Below are 25,567 nucleotides of genomic sequence, written 5' to 3'. Positions count from 1 at the left end.
AATAGACCATGCATCTTATGCTTTAACATATTTATTTTATCTATTGAAAGATGAATTGCTGAAGTAATTAACTGTAACATACCTTAATATACGGACCAGCTAAAATTTATCAAAAAAAGTTATTGTTTAAACCGTAGCCACGAATGAATTCTAAGTTATCAAGTCGACCCTTCTAAAATAACATTTGTATTTTATACAGAATGTATTACAATTCGATTTTATGAAAACATGAAAGCAAATCCGTCGTTATTTTATCACATTTCATATCCGTAGCATCCTGGAATAATGACCAGCAAACCCGAAATATTGAAAGCTGTGTTTTGTTTATCAGACATACGTGAATTGTTCTCATTCTCCATTCTTTTCTGACGGAAAAATTCTAGTTCATCAATGCTTTCAAAATAATAATTATTATTATCATAACTGAAAGAAAATTGTATTTACAACTGTTTCTTCATAAAATCGTAACAAAATCTTCTATATACAAATTATTTTTAAACTATTTTTGTTTATTAATGTTGTCGAATTGTTGAAAGAAATTTTTAGAAGAAAAAAAATCATGAAATATAAATATATTGTCGTTGTAAGAAAAGTCCCGGGACATTTTACGTGGGTTTAATAATTTCATTTGTGAGACTCTTGTTGGGTTCGTCATGACGCGAGCTTTAGGAAACAGCTTAAATGCGTGCTATCTTATTATAATTGTTTCTCCTTTCGTTCGGTAACTGCTTACTTACGGATACATTCGTTTTCGGCCCATCAAATGGCCAGGCTGAACTTTGAAGTTTGGACTTCGAAAACTTATTTCCAACATTATAATGTTTATATGCTGGAAATTGTGACATGCATAAGAAAGAGAAGAAAATAGAGGGTGGGAATGCCGAATGGGTGGGTGAAATTACCGAATGCTTTCTAATAAAGTTGCTATCCCGGAGAACGCCTTGCATAGTATTCGCGTACAGTTACGAAATAGTAATCTTTGGCGTGAATTGAGTATTTTTATTGAATTATCGTGTCATCCTTGGCGATTCATTTGGCGATGGATCCCTTGCACGCTTTAATCGTATCTAAAAATCGAATTTATTTTTTTACACGCTTTTTCTCAACTGATTAAAATCGTATATGACACAGAGCTACAATTTCAACCACAATACCAACTTTGATATATTTAAGTCTTTGCATTTTTGAGTCATCACATTTACAAGCTTCTGTAAGTACAGACCGACAGACGCCCAGCCCCTTCTTGGAGTTACCTCAAAATTTGATAGGTGTCTATATTGTAGTGTTAAATCTGTGAACCGAATTTTATACATAAGCAATTTTATCCGTTATTTGTAAAAATTATATACTAAATTTCATCTGTCTGTCTCAAAGCATTTTTGCGTTACCTTTATCACAAAAAGACGGATAGACGAATGGACATTTTCAAAAATGTTTTTCGAATTCAAAGGTGTCTAAAATGTGAAGATTCGTCAAAATTTCGAGTTTGAATATTTTGGCGATTACAATACTTTCACTGTTCGTACACGGGAAAGAAAGAAAAAGGTTCTGCAGACACTGTAGATACCAAACCTGGCACGTACTTATTTCTTTTGTAGTAAACGTTTATTTAAAAAAAATTATGTAAATTTGATGTAAAATTAAAAATTGATGTAAATTATTCTTTTCCTCAATTTCATAGCATATCATCGTAGAAAGCCCGTTTTTACACAATTTTAGAGTTCATAAAGTTATTTCCAACGATCGATTCCAATTTGGTTTTTCTAATTTAATAAATTTTCAACTAAGTTTTTTTATGTATACCATAACATACAACGATGTACTTTTCATTGTTTTTAATTATTGTATTTATAATGACATTTGTTGCGACGGTAGTTCATTTACCTTGTAATTAGTAATGCTACCTTGTTTCGGATAAGTCTTTTCTAAAATTTTCAAGAATAACTTTTAAAAAGTGCATTGTAACTTTAGAAGAATGTTTTCGTTAAATTTGAACTTATTTAGATAGCATTATAGAGACAAATGCAAAAAGCGATTCTTAATGATATATTAATTTATAAATGCTGTTAGGTATCGTACATTTTGAATACTTGTTAATTACCTCGCAGGAGATTCTGTATACTCCAGATGAATAAAAATTGATTTAGCGAGCGTAGATCATGTCAGTGTCTGGACTTGTTTGCAAACTGATGCGCTAATCAAATAAACTCTCAAATTCAAAGATTTGTTTTGGAAAAGAAAACTAAAATTTATTCTTTTCAGCTACAAAAGATAATTTTTATTTTATTTTTTGAAAGAAAGAAGGAAAAAAAGACCTTTATCAAATGCAAAATAATAATAAAAAAATAATCATAATAAAATGTTATTATAGAAAATATATTTTTGTATGCCACAGTAATCAATTTATTAGAGCTAAATAGTTCTTGATAAATCTAATTCTTAATTTGATAAAGAATAATATCAGACGTTTTGTTTTAATCAATACAAAGAAAGGAATGTGAAGAATGGTTTGCAGTTTTTTCTTTTTCCGTATCATTTTTAATTCAATTCGTCTACATTTTTCTAGAAAGTTCTTGAAAGACTTTCTTATCTAAACGTGTGTTTTTAATGATGTATGTTCGAGCTACTTAGAAAAAAAAAAGTATTCCTTGATTGATAAAATAGATATCTAATCATCTTGACAAGATCTTATTTAAGATTAATTAAAATAAATGTTGAAAGACAAATGCCATTAATATCTAAAATAAATAATGATTAACATATTTGAAAATGATAATTAACTCTGAATGGTCTAAGTATGTGCAAGATTGAAAGATCTACAAAAATATGTGTATTTTTGAAGTTACTGATGGATAAATGCATTTTGTGTGTGTTAGACAAAAATAGAAGCAACTTTGGTTAAGCTTTTAAATATAATGCATCTCCTTTCAACCAATTTAAAGTCTGTCCTCATGAAGTTAAAAGTGCAGAATACGACTTCCAGAAAAAAAAACCCCAACTTATTTCTTTATTAAATATGCATTTCAAAATTAATAAATTTTAAAAAGTAATCCTGATTTTTGATTCAACAACACTAGGCGAAGAGAAACACTAGTGTTAAGTTTTGTTTTTAAGCACTGTCTTTTGCTTTCATAAACTTTATCGATTTATATTCAACCTTGAAGCTGGCATTTTTAGCGCCCTCGGAAAGGAAATGGATAGTGCAGAAAGGGTTGAAAAATACTTTCGTTCCTTTGAAGCACTTTCATTTTTTTGTTCAGGACACTCCTTTGAGCAAATGTCGGACCCTTCCGTCCAGTTTCATAGAAAACTTTTTTTCTCCACCATCCCACTGACCGTTGGTCAGTTTCCCCTTTCTTAACCCTTTTCTTTGATTCTAGAATAATTCCTCAAGGTTGAGTAGAATCGGGGAGGAGGTCTGTTTGAGGGTTCTCGGTTGGGGGTGTCCAGAAAACTGGCTTTTGAAATTTCAAATCTCAAGCGTATCATTACCTGTAAGGAACTGTCTTGTGGGCGGAGACAATTCGGACGTTAAATGAACTTTTCAAAGAGCTTCCATTCTTTATCTGCGAGACGCTATGGTAAGTTCTTCAGCAACCCTTTATTTTTTATTACTGTAAGTAAAAAACAGCTGGTGTTTGAGATGTATGTTTGCAACGTCAGGTGTTGTTTCTGAAAGAACAGGGCTCTTAGACCATCTGCCTTTGTGTGCAGCATGCTATCCATCATCATCGCCTGCCAACCGAGTAGATTCTAAAATTCTTTACTATTCATCTTTAGAGTTATCTGTCCTGTTGGTATTTTCTTTCAAGAATTCATTTATTACTGGAAATGAGTTCCATTTTTAACTGCCAACGATTTTATTTTACAATTATTAATGAAGCTATTCAAATGTTATTCTGAAGGGGATGAGAATACTACGAAAAAAATTTTTTGAGGGGATGTGAATATTATTTTCACAATTCTTAATTCTTGTTAATTTTAGGGGAAAAAAATCAATAAATTTAATATCTTATTTTAACAAAAGATACTTTTAAGCCTTTATCATGCACTTTAATTTTAGATTGATTTTCGTTAAATATTCGGTGATATTTATGACCAAGTCATTGGATTTGCGCATTTTCTTTAAAAAATATTATTAATATTTCTTATAATTGCGCTAAATTGAAGTTGTAAGAACCAGTTTTTGTCTGGACGCAAATGCTTTTATGAACAGTTAGTTAATATAAAACGCACAGAAAAAATATTTTGGTTTTATACTGAAACATTTGTGTTCATTTTAAGCAAGTAAACTAATGCCCATGTATTATTTTATACCTGTACTTTACACTACGAGTCAGTTAAAAAAAAAATTTCGGAGTTTTTTCCTTTACAAACGCATAAAAGGCTTTAAAACAAGTTCATTCATATATATTCATTGACGAAACTGCATTCGTGTGATTGTTAATTAGACAGAGTTAAAAAAATGAGGGGACAAATTAAAATTCTGGGGGAATTATGGTGCTGAAGTATGGAATGTATTTCGTTTAATATTTACAAATTGTTGATGTTTTATGTAGAGTTAATTGAAACAAGATTTTAAACATGCAATAATCAATGTTTTAATTGGCATTTTCCTTTTCTAAAGAAAAGCTCGTTCCCATTATTACATCGGGGTGTTTCGAATTTTGTTTACTTTGCGACATCTATAAGAAGTCGATGAGAACGTTGATTTCTATAAATAGATTGATGATCCGATCAATCTCAAAACTCTGCTCCTTTCTATTTTTACTTAATTTATTCATTGTAATATTCTGTCACTTCGTCAGTAACTTTTCTGGAATAGGATTGATTGCCTTTGCATTCTATTGAAAGACTACCCCTGATAACGTAATGATGATCGATTCTCCAGCCAATGTATCATAAATCGTGTTGTAATAAATGGAATGCAGTGTCAAATTCAAGGAACACATATGGAGTGAAAAGTCAACAATGCGGGTGGTCTCGAGTTAGTTACAAAAATCATTTCCTCTTGTGAACGCACTGACCGGAGGAGTTGTAAAATTCGGATTATTCCCTTTTTAAACCCCTTTTTCGACTCCCCTGAACGATTCTTGGAACAGCTAAATCATTTCTAATACTTCCCATACACAGAGGAGTTCGTTAAGTTGCCAGGCGAATTCTACACGCAGGAAAAACCTGGCATGCGCATGTGTGCTTATTTTTAACATGCGAGTACAGCCATAACTTTTTGAGATTGTCGATTTTGAATATGTTATTGAAATTATCCATTTGCTTTCGAATTTCAAAATATGCAAACACATGTGGAGAAATCAGCGTGTGTGTAGAAATTATTTCGAGCTTTTTGATTCTAGTTCATGTTTATAAATATGAGTTGCACGATTTGTAGAATAAATTTGCTATATCATATTTTTTTTTTTTCTTTCCTAGAGCCGCTTTTTAAATATTTAACTTTAGCCGATGCATGAAATAGAATTTTTAAAGAGTTGTTTATTAGTATATTATTCATAACTTTTTTTTGCTGTCATTCAGAAAATTCTTAAGCTTTATTTTTAAGCAACTTTGAATAGCTCTGCATATCAAATCATTTCAATATTCCTCTTGCAGTGATAAGTGTGACATGAGGGGATGGAATTTTTCACCGCTTTCTGACCTTGCGTCCTCATTTTACGTTAAAACACATTGCGTGCGTAAAATTTTAATTGAAAGGGCGATTAAAATCATAGACATCGCGGATTCACAATAACTACACATAATTTTCTTCTAATTTTACAAAATTTACCAAGGCAAATCATGTTACTATACTTCTGTTTGAACGATTTAACAAAACATTCAAGATGATTGCATTCCGAAATTAGATATTGTATAAAAAGAAATAGTATAAATTGTAAATGGAGGAGAATTTGCCTTTTGAGGGTTAAAGAGCCGAAAGTTACATTCATGAAAGTTTTACATAGGTTTCCTCGTGAAACTTCATTGCAACATTTAATCGCGTTCCACTTTATTAATCTCGAATATCAATTTCAAGTAAATTTCGTTTGTTTCAAATTCCGCATTTTAACCTTTTACTGGGCCTTTCTCTTACCATTAATGCTAGTAATTTAGAATTCAGAATTGGCGGGTGGGTGAAATTCATTTTCACAGAGTTGATTTATTTATTAGAGAGGAATTGTTTTTCTCAACACCCACCAGGTTATTTGAAAGACAGGATGTGTACCCAAGCCTCAGCAGTTCAATCCAGGAAGATGAAACAACAGAAGCATTGAAGGGAATGAAAAATTCAATGAGGTGTACTTCCTGATGTCTTAAACGGTGCTAAGAAAATAATTTAATTTGAAAATTGGATCGAATAGACACGAAAGTGTAATTCATTCTTCTAGATTTGTTATATAATATACCATGTTTTCTCCAGCTTTTTTTCTTTTTCACCAATTATTTTCCTGTCTTAATTCTCGGGGGCAAGGGAGGAAATTTTTTAAACCAAATTCTGTTTATCAATTTTTATTTACTTTTTTGATATACTTCGCAATGAAATAAATCTTTCAAATAAATATTTTTATAAATTTGCTGGGGCTCCACCCATTTAAGTACCCTCGCTTGCATTGTTCAGAAATGCGCACCGTGTTTTTACCTAAATTAGTCATCTTGTAAAGAAAAGGGAAAAGAAAAAAATATTTAAGAGCCACCGGCTTCGATATAATTACATTTGAGATGTATCGGCGAAAGCGTGTTCCTTCCAAATAAACGAAAGTGGCCTGTCCCTCTGTTTTATTAATCGGCCCTACTGACTAATCACGGAGGTAGGTGGCGTCACGATCGCAGAAAACTGCTATCGACGGCCAACTATAAACCCCTAGATTGTCTTTTACACCAACCCGGCTTTCATTTACGACTTCGGCGCCCAAACATTTTATAAGGCAGTCCTTTTTTCTTGATGGGACCCTACCTGCGGTTTTACCTTTCTCTTGCCTTCGATCAGAATCCTCCGACATTAGCATCCTTGTAAAACGTAACTGAACCCAAACGCCAGAGCATGGCATTTATCCTGTTCACTATTTCGTAAACTTCTTCACTCACAAACCATTCGCAAACCTAAAAAAAACTTAAAAGCATAAAATAAAACATTGAAGCGTTTCTTAATTAAAATACAGTGACATCAATGCTGGTTGCCGATTATTAAGGCAGCATCAAACATATTAACGCATTGTGGAAGACTTGCATTTGCTTTGTAACGGGGGGGGGGGAAGGAACATAATTCGAATAAATTTGATCACAGAAAGAAGCTAGTGCAAGATACAGCTTTGAGCATTTCTTTTATTTTTCAGCAAAGAAGTAAGCTTTAGTTGAATATGCCGTATGGCAGAGCACTCGAGTACTTTTTACTTACACAAAGAATACAGGAAATATTATAAACCTCAAAATATTCAAACTCGAGATTTCGAAGAATCTCCACGTTTTAGACATCCCTGAGACACATTTTTGGAAATGTTCGTCCATTTGTCCTCTTTTTGTGATAAGGGTAACTCAAAAATGCTTTGAGCTAAACGGATGAAGTTTGGTATGTGGACTTAAAAATAATGAATAAAATTGCTAATGGATGCACAGATCCGTTCAGTACAAAGATTTAACACTATAATATAGACACCTATAAAATCTTGAGAACGCCAACAAAGGGTTGAACGTCTGTCGGTCTGTACTTACAGAAGAAACATGTAAACGCGATGAATCAAAGGCGCATTGGCTTTTATATTAAATTTGATACGCAATTGTACTTATGTGTCAAATTTTTGATTGAATATGCTGGGAAAAACGTGTCTGAAACACAAATTCACCTTTATTATAAAGTATGCAAGAAAGTTTCGGGGACACCACGCTCGCTGGTTAAAGTAAAGTATTAAATTGATTTTGCAATTTTTAAGGAGAATATAATCTTTTGAAAAATGTATCATCGATAGATATTGCAGAATCTAACAGTATTTTAATGTATTCAAATGAAATTCCTTGCGGAAAGTTGAAAAGATTGTCAGAATCTCATAGTAAAATAATTTTATTATTAAATATATTAAATTAAAGAAGGCAATGCTATGATAAAACATTAGAGTCTGCCATGTTTCATAACGGGATGGCATTATTTTGATTCAACTAATTTATATAGCTATATTATTTTTTTTATATAAATTGCTGTATGTGTACCTTTATTAGATTGCTATTTATGATAACAAGCTATTAAAATTATATTATTCTTCGTTTCCCAAATGCACAAAACATGATCTTGAACATTGTATTAAAGTTTCGATTCCAATGTTATTAATGCGCATTCTAATGTAATTATAAAAGGAGAAGGAAATTATTGATATTAATTTGGTTACAAATTGATGAAAATTTTTTGAACTTTCTTTTATATTAATGAAAAAAAAAATGTTGTATCAATAAAGTAGAAATAGTTCCGCATGTCTTGTGGCTAATACTTGGCTAGCGATTTGTCTCCCCCCCCCATTTCTCTTGTTTACTATTAAATACTGGATTATATTTGATATGGCAATTCTCTGGTGAAAGGCCATTTCGCAATGGTTTGCCAAAGTTTCTGTGCTGAAGGAAATGCCCTGGTTTTCAACTAAACCGTTTCGCTTCATAGGAATCTCTAGATTTTTTTTTTCAGCAACTAAAAAGTAATAATTTGAAATGTTTTGTTTGTTTGTAATTTTATTCAAAGTATTTATGCTTGCATTTTTTAACTACAACTTTGAAATGATTGCTTAACAATGTACATCTCCATCGAGCAAAATGTTTCGGCTAATATTCAAATCATCTAAAGTAAGGGTAGAAAAGCTTCTGAATGATTCATTTTTAGTTTTAGTGACTCCAAAGAGATTAAAAGAGATGGGGGGAAAAAAGCAGAGTATGTAAATATATATCTAATACACTTAATGGAATAGAGCAAGCGGGTATGTGCAGGAGTGAGACCTTTCGTATGAAAGGCATTTAGCCTAAAAAGTAAATGGAATGGAAATATGAATCTGCAGATGATGCGACTCATTCAGTGAAGGTCCCAGCCTCTTGCCGTTGCCATAGAAGTAGGATGGGGAGAAGGCAGAAAAACGGAATTTTTTTCCTATCACACTTGTATATATAAAAATTAAACTTTCTCATAATTTTTGCTTTAGTGGGCATTCTCCACTCCACCCCTTACGATCTCGTGGTCAGGCGGCAAACCGCAGAATTCTTTTCACAACAGAAACCTTTGCACCCCCTCATGTTTAATTAATCACTCGGCTCAAATTCTTTTCCCCGCTGGTTGTAAATAAACTAATACTTGCTCCGGCATTGACTTTTATGACGGGCGCCCTCCCTCCTCCTTTTTTTTTCCACCGTTCCTGTGACCGAGTATTGCTTTAAGCAATGTCTCTACGGGTTATTTTTTCTTATTTTATTTTTGAAGGGGATGCAAACATGAGCAGGTATCGAAGGGGGGTAAGCAGCAGTGGGAGTGCGCAATGTGTTCTGTCGAACACGCGCTGTATATATATATATATACTAATGTTCGGCCGAGAATTTTATAATGCGTGGCAATAACATCTTTCTTTGTACTGTACTACTGTATAAGGTTTTTTTTTTGGGGGGGGGTGACTCTGCTATAGCATAACGTAGTTTTTTTCATAGAGGTACCCTAATAATTTCAACGAGGCCTATCTTGATCAAATATGCATTCTGCGGTCTCAGGCTGTAAGGTTGTACTTGGCATAGGCGCAGGACTTGTACTGTTCATGATAATTCATAAAAAAAAGTAGTTAAAATAAAAGGCTGTATCGGTTAAACTAAATATTGACTTGATTGTAAGGTTCCAATGTTTTTCATGAAAAACATAAATGTTTATTTACAAAATAATATTTTTTTTCTTTTATTTTGATAAGGGAATGCAATTTGTACTTTCTCCACTCTCAAAAGTTTAACAAGAAATATATACATATATATTCTATAAACAAATAATGCCATTACAATTATTACGCTTTCGAATATTTTCAATCCCTATATCTTCTTTTAATACTGCATTCACAAAAATATTCACTCCGCTTGTTAGTTAAAAGCGGATAATTTTTAATAATTATACGCTTTTAACTAAGACAGTACTTGAAATTAAGAAATGGCAGATGTTTTATGTAAGTAATAGTAATTTTTGTCTTAATGCTGTAAGCATCAATTTTAGTACATACTGGCTCATTTCTTTGTCAAACGCCTTAATTTCCATTTTTTTTTTTTTTTTTTTTTTTACTTTCTAGTATAGCTAGTGTAGAAAAAGTACAGTAATCGTCAAAAAATGCATATTCGAGATTTTCACGAATCCACGTTTTAGACCTCGCTGATTTCGAAAAACACATTTTTTGGAAAATGTTCACCCGTCTGTCTGACAAACATAACTCATAAACGATTTCAGCCTGACGGGGAAAATTTAGTATACGGTCTTTACGCAAAATGTGCAGATTTCTGTCAAATTTTGACCAAGGTCCATTCAGAGGAAATCTGTCCATCCAGCTGTTCAAATATAAGTAAGCAGTATCAAACATAAGTTAGCAGTAGTACAAAGCAGAGGATAAATGGATAAAAGCCTGTGGTCAGATTTTGCATATATAGGGTGGGTATCTATCAGATCTTGAGCCACATACAACATATTAACCATCAGTCAGTCTGTACTTTCAGAAGCATGTAAATGCCGTTACTCAAAAATGCAATGGCTTAAATAGGTCGAAATTGTCATCCAATTCTTTTGACTATAATTGCAGTTCTGTGTTAATCGGTTGGGAAAAAACTGTCCAAAAGCATAAATTCACTTTTACTAGAGAATATGCTAGAAAGTTTTATAGAGAGAGAGCATTTCAGCTGGTTATTCTGCTCATATAGCCGTTGATATTCTAAATAATAATCGGCATGATAATTACTGCACCGAACTGCTTACTTACACCGAAGCCTTGCTTTTCTTTCTCCTGTTTAAACGTATCGAATCATCATATTATTTCTCATTATTTGAACAAAATATGAAATGTCAGAAGCTGGGAAGTCGAGAGCTTAAAGATATTCAAGAAGTAAGGATAAAGTCATCTAAAGATATCACAGGGAAATGAATATGCATTCTATCTCGCAAACAGAAATTTTTTGTGATTATTTAATTGCTTTCTGTTCTTTTATACTTTTATTTTAAGTAATTTTTAAAACATTAAAGGATAAAAAAAAAGTGATAAGTAATGAACCAACTGTTATAGCAAATATGCATGGCTGAACTGAAGTTCAAGATTTTAAAGTTCTTTTTTATACTTCTGTTATGACGAAAACAGTAAGATCATTTGGCTTTGAATGTGGGTGGAGATATTTCCCACTGTTAAACGGTACTCATAGCTGAAAATGGATTTTTTTTCCCCCTTCATGTTTTTAATCTTCTTTTTAAATAGATATATTTTGTATCTAATCGATAGATCTGTGAAAGATATAATCAAAATCTTAGTGATCTTTAACTTTTCGCTAAGTTGTACCATTGTGCTATAAGAGGATTGACAATTAAAATTTGATTCCAAGAACAACCTCAACTTTTGCACTACAATTCCTGATTTAAGGCTAAGATTTCCGCCCGCTTCGACGCACATTTTCTCCGTCCATACATTTTTAACCAGGAAAAACCGCTCGTTAAAAAGTAGTTGGGTACGCACCTGCCGTTTTAAACGCCCTGTTCATCGGGCTATAAAAGCCCTCCGCTTTACGTGCTGCACTTGAAGACCGCCCCAAAGAAACGGCATCTTTTGTTTTCGTTGATATATTGAACTCCTCTTTCGAAAGAAACATCTTTTAAATGTTTTTCGGCCACTGTTGAAGGCACTGGTTAAAAATTCAAAGCAGAGACGTGGCGAGAGATGCGGCGATAAACTGACTTCCGAAGAAAGGGATAAACTAAAGAATGAAATGGCTCTTTTCTCCCTCTGTTTCTTTGCTGAATTTAAGTTAAAGCAGCATTGAACCTTCTTTTTGAAACAGTTCTCATTTTAAAAGATTATTTTATTATCTTTCCCAATTAGTATTCAAATTTGTAGAATGTGAATTTGTCTTGAAAAGGTAAGTTGATCATTAAAAAGAGCTCCCACGGAACTTAAAATATTATTTTTCATAGCTTTTTTTAAATATCTAGGTGAAATTTATTCGTGAATAAATAAAGTGGATGAAAAAAAATTTAGTCTGATTCTTATTCAAGAAAGTTTTCATTTTCAATGCTTTTTTACTAAAAGATACTAATTTATTAAATTTACCCCTCGATCTACGAATTTAACTTCCTAATTAGATGACACATCTTATTTGGGATATTTGTTATTTTAATTCCTACAATAAGGGGCATTTGAGATATTGAAGCGTTTCTAAGTGATTTTTGCATTATAAATACTTTAACTGAATAACAGATTTAAAATTAAAAATTCAGTTGTTTGATGCGCGTATGAAATGTCATTATATGCAAAAAAATTAATCAGTTTCAAGTTCTGTTGATTGCATACCTTATGTGAGCGAAATAATGTCTAAATAAATAGTACAAATTTCAACTACAAATTCACACATGGTCAGAAAAAGCGCACATCGCGATGAAAAATAATTTACTTTTGCGTTTATACAGAATTTTTGTTCGACTTCCACAGCATGGCTCGTTTTGCTTTTAACCTCATTGTACAGTGAAACGAAGAGGAGAGATTGATTGGTTTGATAGAAAAATGGATGTTTGGCATTACTTTTCCATTGATTGGTTTGATAGAAAAATGGATGTTTGGCATTACTTTTCCATTGATTGGTTTGATCCAAAAATGGACATGGATCTACAATTTTCATGCCTAGGTATCGTATTAAAATTAATCTAATTCTGCATTTTTGAGTTATCGAGTTCTTTTAGTTCTTGTAATTTCACAAATTGTTTTTTCAGATCTAGCGAGCTCTGAAACTGGGACTTTTATAAAAAATCTCGTGTTCGAATTTATAAACTTCGTATTACACGAGAAATTTAATAATTTAAATCTGATTATCGAAATTTTAGTATTTTCTACAGTTTCTAATTAACATGGAAAGATATTTCTGCAGTATGTTTTTACACAAAATATTCATTACTCTTTTCCTTCTTTTATACGAATTTTCTGTTGTATAATTTTTAAAAAAAATTTATGACTAAAATTTGACTGTGTATTTAGTTGGGTTTTTTCTATATTCCTCGTATTCAATCGAGGCAACGTTCTTTTTTTGTTGTTCCCCTCCCTCTCGTATGACAAGAGATAGATCGTAGAAAAAAGGACGAAGCCTTTTTAGTCGCAAGCATTCGCAGGTCTATATTTTTTGCAGAATGCGGAGGGCTTCCCGGCACGTGGAGAACAGGAAAAAACAGTCGTCTAACTTGCAGAGGAATACGTTATGGGCTATTTGGGTGGAGGGGAGCTTCAGTTAATGCTCAAAATAGAGAAGTAAAAACTGTAAGGAATGGGGGAAAGAATACTTTTTCGGAAGAAGGTGAAAGGAAGGAAAAAAATGTCTGGGGGTCGGGGCCCCAAAATAGGGGTTCACATGTGCTTGTCGCGTGTACAGGAAACGAAACGCAGCATTTTACAAGTAGGGGGAGGTTTGGGCAACGGAGGGGTCTAAAGTTTCAATCCATGGTTTAATATGGGACAATCTATTTGCGACTGTTTATACGAATAATCAATCGTAGTTTTTTCTTAGTAAGTATAGGAGTGTATTATGCTGAACAGTTCCTATCCGATTGTCTGAAGTCTTTCAATAATGCGATTCGAGAATTACTCTAAATGCACTGGATGCGCATACTTACTAACCAGGTAAAATTTTTTAATAATTCTTTTTGTTTTTGTATTTAAGGAAGATGAATGTGTCTCAAATTTTATTTATTGACGAATGAAAAATCATGTATATCCTGTTGAATTTTGCATCTTTTATTCAAAGAACTTTTATACACAACAGGTGTAGAAAAAAATCTATTCATTTTTATAATTTTATGAGAGACTTAAATATTAAGTTGACAAATTTCATTAAAAAAGTCCCTTTTATTTATAAGTGCCAGATTTCAGGTTGAAAATTTCTTTAAAAAAATCTTAAATAAACTAAGATACACGTATATAGTTTAATCCGTTATTTACTATACTATCCAAAGCAGGATTTTGATGCGTTAAAAATATGCAGAAAGTTTAACTTCTACATAAATTAGCTGTTTTTATTTGTTTCATAATTTTTCCTTTATTTATCCATCTAATTTTTTAAAAAACTATGGATGACATATCAGCCTTCAAAATTATTCATAATTCTGTACATTTAGATAGTGATAGTTTGGCTTCACCTGTCATTTTTACCATTCATTAATACTAAAGACAAATTCGTTCCAATTTTCTTTTTTAAATTTCATCTAGTATTTTTGTTTAACATTAGAATTCAACATAAAGAATACCAAATGAAGCGAACATTTCTCAGGCATGCAAATAAATTCTATCAGAAAAGTCTTTTAATCGTCAAATATTTTTGCTACTCTGGAGGAATGCCCCTAAATCGAAATTGTGCCATTTTGTTGAATAACTCATTATTAGTACGTAGCTTTAACGTCACTTTTTTATCAAACAACAACAAAAGGCATATCCCACTTTGTGTGCGTGTATCTGGGGAAGAGTGACGAATTCTGATGAGACATACTTAAGTATTGTAAATTCTCAGAATCGTTGCATTTTGTACAAAACAATCTTTAAAACATTTTACAAGATAAAAGTTAATGCAGATACGAAAGTATGCTTCTAAATTTTTATATTTCGTAAGAGTGGATTTAACACTAAACATACCAACCTTTAATATATACCTATTTCTACCATAGCCGGTCAAATGACCGGACTTTGTTTCCCGATTGAATGTATGAAATGTGAGTGTTAGAAAGGAAATAAGCAAATTAACATTATAATTAAACAAAATTGTATATTGTCCTGTATTACAAACACAATATTACTATGCATTGCAAACACAAAGAATAAGAATTTTTAATTCATTGCATATCGCCTTTTTTTACCTATACAGGTGTTTCCATTATGCATTTTCCGCAAACATATTTTCCACATTTAGAACAAATTTTGATTGTTTTATTTTTGTTCCAATATCATATTTTACATTCTTAAGAGTTTGTGATAGATTTAGGTATGGATCGTTTTCTATTTGTTCTTTCTTTTGGTTGTTCATGGGCTTCTCGAAAATCGGCTGCAAGTTCTACTGCTAACTGGAATAAAAAATGTTGTCTCGAGATATTTTCGTCTATCGTTTGCTTGTATAAATTCCAGGCATGTATGCCAGCTAAATCAATGTGCAACTAACTGAATACAATACGTTGAATACGCATTACATCATAATTTCTGATCTGATAACCTTATAAAGCAATAAATTGTTCCCCCGATCAAATGACAGGTTGCGGTAGATAACGGTATACAAGTATTACTCAAAATAAACGAAATTACAAATAAAAAAAATAATATATTAACTGTATACAATTCTTAGAAAAAGTCATGAAGTCAAATGTGCAAAAGGGATAAGATGCTATGCTCATTTTCGATGCAAAAATTCATAATCTGTCATTCGACCGATTAATGGTTTGTTTAATATTAGTACTACGAAGACGAGCTCTAATGCGACGATTTTCGGGAAGCGTTACTGGAAGACGAATCATTCTTGCTTTCTTTTTGGTTGGTAATAGTTCTATTACTTAACGGTTAAAAGTTGCACAGCTCCTTTCCCATACATGTATATAATTTTTTTGTTCTCCGAGGCAGATGGCATCAACGCTTCGAGCTTGTGGGGGTGGGAACAAGAGAGCGACACCGAGAATCTTTTTCTGAAAGCGCGTCAAGCCTGCGAATTGAGCTGATGTGATTTATTGGGTAATAAAAATCCAAAGGAGGCGGGGGAGTAAAAAGTGTGCACGTATGTCGGGGGATGCGGCTGCTCCTGTACCCCCCCCCCTCTCATGTACTCTTGGTTTTCGCCGTTAAATCCCGCATGACGGCATCGACAGTGGATGCTATTATTCTTCACGGAACGGAGCTCGAGCTTGGATTTTTCTTTTCCACCGGGCACTTCCAGAGAGCAAATAAGAGGACAGCAGAGTAAAATTCGATTGTCAGAGGAACCAATTTATTTTTAATACTTCCTGTAAAAAAAAAATGTCTTTTATACTTAAATGTGAACAAATTATAGAGTGAATATTTACAGATTCATTGAATGCCAATCATTGAATTATTTTGGAGAGCAAAGCTGAATTATTTGATTTGTTTATCAGTTAAAATTACAAGCAAATCAAGAGGGCTGAAAAAAAAATATTGAACCCCTTACCCACAAAGAAAGTGTAATGTTTTTAAATTTGGTCTGTAAACATTTGTGAATTTTTTGACATATTTCAAAGAAGATATTTAGAGATTATATCAAGCTTTGTTTACAGCTTGAATCGTTACAAATTGTTATTCTAAACGATTTTTAATCCTTAAACACCGACATTCCAATGACGCGAAAGTGTAAAATCTTAATTCACGAATGAACTGATAAAACCAGCTTGTAATCAACACATAAATAAAGCACCATGAAAAAAACCCATTTTCGTCATCAAATTCTTAAAAATTGACTGAATTAGATTCCGAGTGCTAAGTTAAAACGAACAAACAAATAAATAAAATAAAGGCATGTATTTAAAGTCCATAAGCTTATGCATTTTAAAAAGAAGATCGTTTAATTATTCATGAATCGCTATTAACTAATCGCAAATTTATGGCAAATTGGTTGGTTATATAATGCAATATTTGTGGTTTATTAATTATTGACTCCGTGAGGAGCAGCGCTATATAATACTCTACAAAAAAAAAAAAAAGACTGTTTTTATAAATTTAAAGTCAAAAAATAATTGAACTACTTCGGGCATGATATTCAATTTCAATTGATCAAACAATAACTAATGAAAAAAAATATATTGCCTTTTATCGAGAAATGCTCCATTCAAATACCTTATTTTTTAAATTCAAATATGCATTTTCTAACCCCGGAAAATTTCTGCACCCAGAATAGAGTTGTCAGATCTTTTCAGAGGAGAAAAAGAATAGAGAAGGAAGAAAAGTTGAAGATGTTTTTAAAAGCTGATAGCTTCATTCAAAATCCTTAAAACAGCAAAATTTAATTATCGAGATCCTAAGTTTATAAAACCCTAGCGTCCTTCTTTTTTTCTTCCAATACATATCTCTACTAATAATGAATGTGCGTGGAAAGGGGAGGGAATCGGAACATTTTTATCTAGAAAACTACCAAACGTTATATATAGACACACAAATTTTTGAAATTTTGTTGGACTTGGAATTAAGATTTAGCTTCAGAATCAAGAAAATCTCCAAAATGTGTTTTTCAAACCATACTGCTCTACTGTCCTGCGATATAATTGGATGTATAAAAATGCAGATAGAAAATGAGTGAAATATATAACACTATAAACAGAACTTCTGAAATAATATGAGCTGTATATCTATCAAAATTCGAAGTTTTAAAACACCTTGCCGAGGAAGCTAATAATCACATGCATGCTCAGACAGCACGCGTGTGATAGCCGAAATAACCATTAATTCCTCTAACACAAACATGTGTTTGATGCTACTGTTGTGTTTTATGTGTATGTTCTCACATATTGAATTATTTCGTGTATTTACATAGTTTTTTTTTTTTTTTAATTCTTCAAAAATAATACCTGCCCCTGGCGACGTTTGATTGCTCAGATGTACGGGAAATGTTAATACCAAATTATATAAAATATTTAAAAATAAATAATAATTTTTAAAATAATATTTCTTAGGAACCATGAATCCTAGTGAACCAAGGGGTCACCAAATCAGGCCAATATATAAAAAAAGCATATCTGTAAATTTTTGGACCTCTAGAGAGATTTGCAACCGCACAGGTAGCCCAGGACAGCAAATCATTAAACAAACCTCTCCTTTCTAAATGAAATCTTGGCAGCCGACGATTACAAAACACTCGAAAATCACCCAAGAGTTCCCAGGCAATTCATCTTCCTCCAACATGGTAAACCACCTGCAGCCTATTCTCACGTTAACGTATTTTCTCAACAAAAGAGACTGTATCTCACGGAATGCCCACAGATAATTCGAGTGTTACGATTTTCCCGTCTTGGGAGATCGATTGTTGCGTAAAAAAGTGTCAGAGGATGCCGGACAGTGGCATTGTATTGTTGCTAAAAGAAATGGTAAAAAGAGACGGGTCTCTTTGTATGCAGCTGCACACCGCCTTTTTGTTACTCTGTGATGCTATCTTGACATGTCTAGTGTTCTTTCAAAAGTTAATCTCGCTTTTGCTTGTTTTATTTTGAGCTTTAAAGTTTAAATCGAGCTTAAGAGTTTAAAATTCTTTACCAGTTTTGTCCTTACTTTTCCGCATCGTTTCCAAGGGGTTGAGTTTCCAGTCTATAAAATCGTAGGATTACCACCTACTTCTAGAAATGATTATCATCAAATTGAAAACAAAGAGAATACAATTTCGGCATTTTTTAAAAAGATTGTCTAGTTTATTATTAGGTCAGAACTTTTTACGGACTTTTTGAAAATCATTAAAACTTTCATCGCGGCAATGGCGCACCCTTGTCCCACCCTTTGCGCTAAAAGACATATATGCTTATTATATATATAAGATGCGCTGCAATAATATAGAAAAACCTTGAGCAGAGAACGAGTAATCTCGTCCCTTGAGATGAAAGTGTTAAATACTCTTATTGTAAGAGCCAAATGTTTTTAAATGCTTTTTATACTTTTAAAAAAATATTACTGAGCTTAATTTCGTTGTAAGATTTCTAATAAATAATAGTCTTATTACTAAAATTTCTAAAAAGAATTTATCGATTCGTAATTTTCACATGTTTGATTAGGAAGTGTAATGTTTTCTGCATGTGTACTGCTAAGCATCTCTTGTATTATTTAAAATTTTTGTGCCGTTAATATAGTTTTAATAGCTTTGAAAATAAATCTTTAAAAAATATATGAATATAAAAATTGTCTAACCTTAATCGCCTGGATTCAACGATTGTTTGAACCGAAATATAAGCATTAAATTCATCCAAATCTTAAAATTTTCTAATCTTTTTACACTAAAATACATCTTTCAAAAATGCTTTAACTTCTAAGTTACGCCGGCATTTGGCTTATCAGAGTCTAGTTTATGTAACGTTAATTCTCCCATATAAAACTGCATCATCTCATGAAACACATTCTGCTAAAGTAAATGCTTGCTCAGTTAGATTTTAGCAGAATTTTTTTTTTTTTTCAAACTGTATGAATTCCGAATGCGTGCCTACTGTTTCTTTTCCTCCTGCTGACTTGCTTTTCTATACATGTCGTTGGACGAACATAGTTTCAGCAAAAAATTTCGGAAAGATGCAAAAAATTGAGCCACTTAATTATCATGAAGAATAAAATGCCTGGCTTGCTGTTTTTCCAGAAGAATCATTTTCATATATATCCCCGAATGATCTGAATTAGCATTTGTGGCGTAACTCGAGTTTAATGCTAGAACTCGCCAACATCTGACTTTTGTTCACCGATAACACCCTGTTAAGTACCGTTAGTGTTCTCGAATTATAAGCCCCTGAGGTTGATCACGCTGTAAGCCCTAGCTTCAAAGAGTTGAACAACCTCTGTTGGATCACACTCGAGAATGGATTTAGGTATGAATTACACTTTGTCCGCGGACACATAATTTATCGGCCACGCGATCGAAGTCTGCTCGACACTGGTTTAACTAATGACCGTTCGGTATTGTTGCCGAAAAAGAGTTTTTGAATTTTGAAGGGAACCGAGAGGGGTAGATATGATGAAAGTTCGACCTTTCACCGTTGGGTCGCGTGGCAGCTGGTCACCAAAACTCTTCAAGACAGATGGGGGATCCAGAGACAAATTAGCCCTGCGGCGTCGGGAGGAAGGGGGTTTGGAGGGCCCCTTTCTGGTGGTGATGGTGCCCAGAGAGAAAATTTATGTCCCTGTGGTTTTCCATCCTGATTACTTTTTCCACAATCTGATTTCCCACTTTTACCGTTAACCCACCCTAAATGCAACCTCCCCTTTCATACCCACAGCTGTGCCGAGCACATCCACGGGTTGAAGTCTTCATCGAGGACTCTTGTAATGAAAAGGACTGCTTAATGAAGAATTGCTGGACAAAAGCATGTGTCGAAAGGGCGATGACATGAACTCGACATGATTTTGAGATTGCTCGGCGCTTTTCCCATACATTTGATTAATGAATCACCCAAACCATATTTCTTTCTACAAGATTGTTTAATTATTATTTTTTCTCAGTAAAAGCGAATAGGTATATATATGTAGGTAGTTTATTACTGGTAACATTTTCTTCTAAATATTCCTTTGATAAATAAAGCGAATTTTACTTTAGTAATCATGGAACTTAATTTTAGTAACTCTTATCTTTCAGTTAAAAATTTTTAAGTTTTAAACAAATATTATTTATAAATATATGCATTAGCATAAATCAGGATCAAGAAAATATTGAATAAAGGCATTTTGATTCTCAAATTTACCTTTTGAATGCGCTAATTTGTTTTTAAAAAAATGCCTTTGTATTTTTTTTATCACTGTTTTATTGGTCTCTAATTTCCGAATTACCTTCTCTTATTTCAGTACTTCTTAAAAGCACGCCCCTAAAACTTTTCTTTTCATAGTTATGAGAAAAAACATTTTCGATTTTTTAAAAAATAATTAAACTTATATTTTTTAATTTTATCTGCATTCTCCCTCATCCTGTTTGTGAAGTTTGAAATTTTATCGTGCAAAATGATACTCAGATTGTAAAAATGTGCCGATTCCAAAATTTCGTCTCTGTGCTGCCATCTAGTGAGTGGAAAGTGAACGTTTCATTTGATAATTGAAATTTATTTTTTTATTATTGTATTTTATTATTTTATTTTATTCAGTTGTATTCCACTCATCGATAGCATTTTATTTGCTTAGAAAGTATAAGATAAATAATTTAGCCTTTTCTTTTTCTTTTTAAATTTTATAACGTTGTTTGAGCATATAAAATCGGTATCATTTGTCATTTCGAGTCAAACATAAATTGATTAGAACTTTATTAAAATAGCAAAATAATGCTTTTCTAAAAAAAAAGTGCTCGAAAAAATTAATTATTTCAGTTCTAAATTAATCTGTTTAGATAATCAAGTGTTGAATTGGAATTTAAATACAAATCTCTAAGTTATTCTTTAGCAGTGGGTTTTCATTTCAAAGTCATTTATTCATAAGACATTAAAAAATTGTTTAAAATTTGATTTTAAATGGTTATTGCAGTAAAATGTAAATGGTTTAAGTAAAAAAAAAAAAAAAAAAAAAAAAAACTTCTGTTTTCAACTATAATTCTAGCTTAAATATTCTGCGATACCTCGCAATACTGTTTTTCAAAAAAAAAAAAAAAAAAAAAAATGCAAGACATTTATTTTAATAGCAAAAATTTTGTTTACAGGAATTTTAAAATAAATATTTAGCATTTTTTAAATTTAAAATTTTAAACTTTGGAATATATATTTTTAGAGCAGAATAAAATAAATTATTGCAATTCCATAATATTACATTTGAATGAATATAAAATTCATTCAGATAATTTCAAAGGAAAATGTCGGACTGATCAAATTTATCAAACTTAAAAGGGGAGACAGCATTCGGGGTGGGGGGTGGGGGGTTGGAGTGAATGGTGCATGCGTTAAGTGGTGTGGTTTCTCGTCACAGCGGGAATTCAGCAGCCGATGGAATTAAATTATCGTTTGACCCTTTGAAAACCGCTCCTCTAGCTGGGAAGAGTGACGTGCAGCTCCGATTATTGCACAAGAGAATCGATTTTGAAAGGGAGAACCCAATGAATCGGTTTCGCAATTGCCAAGAATTAAAAAGACATCATCGTGGTGAATGAAATTTGATCTGTTTTCTTAAAAATACACAAACAATAGTGAATACCTAACGCTATGAATTTTTATCGAAGATTTATGTAGGAACACTTATAATACATATTTGAACAAATTCAGAAGTTGTGACTTTGTGGCATATATATATATATAATCTTGGAAAGAAAATTTTGTTGATCAGATAATGTAAATACAGCATTAAAAAATTAGTATTTGAATAAGTGAGCAAAAGATTTAAACGTTCGGATTGAAATTAATATGACTTTCTAAAAAGGCTTTAAACTAATGATCCTTGATGATTCCCATTACCTGTATTTTTTAAATGTTTGAATGAGACATTTTGATCCTTGGAGCCTGTTTGAGGTAGAAAAAGAAAGTTTTATTATTATTAGCCGCTATCGACGATCAGCCTCAATTATTGACTTTTTACGCTGTTAGATGATTCATATGGAATGCATTTTTAAAAAATTCTCCTTGTTGTTTGATATGACTGGGAAACATGAATTCGATCGAATCAGTAAGCTACAAATTAAAAAACGTATGTATTCAAAATAAAAGCTAAAATTCTACTACCGAAATAATGATTGACAAAAGCATGCGATTGAATTTCCATCGGAATATTTCAAAATAGTTTGCATGTCAAACAATTTAAAAAATATTATAACTAAGGGGGAAATGATACGGAGATAAAAACTAATGTAATCGAAACAGATACTTTTTTGAATTTTAAGATAATAGAAAGACCATTTTTGTAAGATAATTGTTTCGGTAGCTCTGAACATTTCCATAAGCAAGTCATGCCGGGGACCTGTCCTAGGAGTAGCGTGTCTTCCCCGTGATCTGGGCGTCCCGGGTTCGAGTCGGGTATGGTTGTTCTTCACCTTGTGTTCTATCTGTGAGGTGTGTGAAAGAGTCCCCCCTATAAAAAGGGATTGTGCAAGCGATTATGTGAGTATCATCCTCATATGAGCTAGAAGTTAAACTTCTGTCCTCGGGTGCTCATAGGCTTTTCCTTCAGAAGCTACTGCACATTCGGCTTAAAATCGCTGACAGTTCTGACAATGGCTTGTAAAGTGCCATAAGCAACAACAACGACATTAGCAAGCCATAGCGATTACCTATCTGCCGACATTTAAGAATATTTTTGTGCTGCATTACTCTTTGAAGCCCATTTCATGAATGTACTTTTTGCGATATGACGAACTTTTTCCAGAACAATTTTAATAATTTCCCGCAGCTTCATTAATTAGCTAAGTGAAGTGCTGGATTCAGTGTAGCTGCAAAAACGTTCAGTAAATAAGCACTCTATTTTTGTTGTTGTTTACATTTGACTAGTGCCATTCGACAATAAATAATAAGGGCGACTTCTGCGCCACGTTCATTAATCGGTATAGTTATAATAATCGGGTAAATACACCGGAAACCAGTATGGCGGATATATACAGCAATACATGTAATCGGAAAATGCTATCCAACTTTACAGAAGTTCATATGCATTTGAAATTTTACCGTCTGCCGTAGTCGCTTTCAATTGAAGTGTTTTATATTTTTCATATCATCGAAGTAGCTTTATTTTTGGGCTCTGTACGACCCTCATTTTAACACACAGCCGTGTCACCCATATTTGAATGTCAGCAAAAATTCTCATTCAGTGTAGAATTTGATGCGAGTAGAACACGCCCTATGTTTCCTTTATATTTTATCTCCTTGTTAAACGTGTGAATCACTTGCGATTCACAATTACTATATCTGTGTATCTCCTGTAGGTGGTTCAAGGTTACATTTTCTACCTCGTTATTGGTTGTATGGTACCAGTAACGCGGTAGAAAATGTGACCTTGAACCGCCTACAAAAAATACAGACTATAATTAGATATTCTCCACTACAATTAAGAGAGCAAATAAATAAGCATCTTATTAGATAGTGGTCCGAATCACAGGCGTGATTCATAGCAACGACCGTGTTAAATATTTGACTTTTTTTTAATCATTCTATAAACCTTACGTTTGGCATAGCATGTCCTCGTGCTCAAGACCGCAGAGTACTTCTTTTATTAAACCCCTTGTGCATCTCACTTGTTGATGTACAATTACCGAAATATGGAAATCTGAAAATAATCCTGCTTCAGATAGAATTCGCCCTTTGTTAACGGGTAGTTGCTTACTCATTGGAAGTGACGGGAAATAACAAAGGATCTCGTTGTGTCTGGACTGGCTCGGAAAAGATAATTCTCTTAATTCCGCTCCATTTCCTACTATTTAAGTGGAAGGGTGCTTGATTCCACACAACAGCAAGAACAACTGAAGGGGATTGCTTCGTACGAGGGAGCACTTTTATAAATCATACGAGGTAACTGACTGATTACTAATGTCTCTTCCAAGTATAGTGCAACATTTTCTGACGATGATTGTACTAGGTTACTTCTGTTTCAGCCGTCTTTACTTTTTGATGTCGGATGTAGACGCGAGTAAGTTATCTCTGAGAACGAAATTCAGGCACACTGTTTTCATTTCTTGCATATAGACGTATATGAGATCCATAAAATTATAATGATGAGTGAAATATGGTTGCTTGTATGACTGAAATTAAACAAATTCTTGTATGTTCCGTTTAACATAGAAAATTTCCGTTGAGACTTAATAGCTACTAGTTCCTTTTTTAATAATTGGAGAATAATTATTTAAAAAATATCTGACTAATTTAATAATACAAACATAATATTTGATCAAAATAAAATTATTATTAAAAAAATTTAAGATTATTTACTTGAAAAAATTTTTTTAATTCGTTTTTCTATTAACAATCCTTTTTTGCAGATGTGATTTAATAAGTACAGATTTTAAACAAATTATAATGAAATGCCACTTCTCAATAGTATTCTTTGAAATCGCTTCTCGATTTACTTTTAAGTTATTATTTCTATGATATTCCCGAATTTTTAAAAATGCTTTCCGTTATTAAATTTTTTTTCACAGCATTTTAAATAAAAGATTAAAGAAAATTCAAGTTACACTGAACCTTTTACGTATAATATATGCGGAGTTTATTCCTCAGTTTTAAGAACGTTTTTGCAATTATATTATTTTTAAAGAACGTTTTTTCGATTTAAACATCAAGTATAATTAAAAGTATATTTTATAGAAACACAAATCCAGTGAGTGAGAGAGATATATTGTATATTTGATGCGCTGAAAGATTTTGATAGCTTGCACAGTAATGATAGAGAAAACAAAGGGGGGAAATACTTAAGAATCCGCATAAATTGATGTAAATGACTTTTTAAATTTTTAAAAATAATACTGAATAGAAAGACAGATTTGAAACATAATGTAAAATATGAACTAACGGTTGTCAGCAAAAAAAATTTATCGCATCTTTTTTTATTACATATCTTTGGTGACCAGGTTGTTTACCGGGTATTGGTTGTTTGTATTTAATTTCTCTTAAATCTCAATTGCATAACTTGTCATACAGGATTCCGTCAGCGAAGTATTTTTAAACATCAATTTGTGATAGACGTCAAGGTCATGTTCTTTTTATAGGTCTTCTATTTATAATTCATGGAAGCGA

General features: G+C 32.4%; 1 protein-coding gene across 2 annotated transcripts in view; it reads left to right on the top strand.

The window, feature by feature from the left end:
* LOC129981541 (uncharacterized) overlaps positions 1–25,567 on the top strand; it is a 90,410-nt gene that overhangs the window by 56,243 nt on the left and 8,600 nt on the right. The gene's annotated exons all lie outside the window — the stretch shown is intronic.

This window comes from Argiope bruennichi, chromosome 8 (genome assembly GCF_947563725.1).
Source record: "Argiope bruennichi chromosome 8, qqArgBrue1.1, whole genome shotgun sequence".
Taxonomy (NCBI): Eukaryota; Metazoa; Arthropoda; class Arachnida; order Araneae; family Araneidae; genus Argiope; species Argiope bruennichi.
This window is presented reverse-complemented; position numbering and strand designations above follow the sequence as displayed.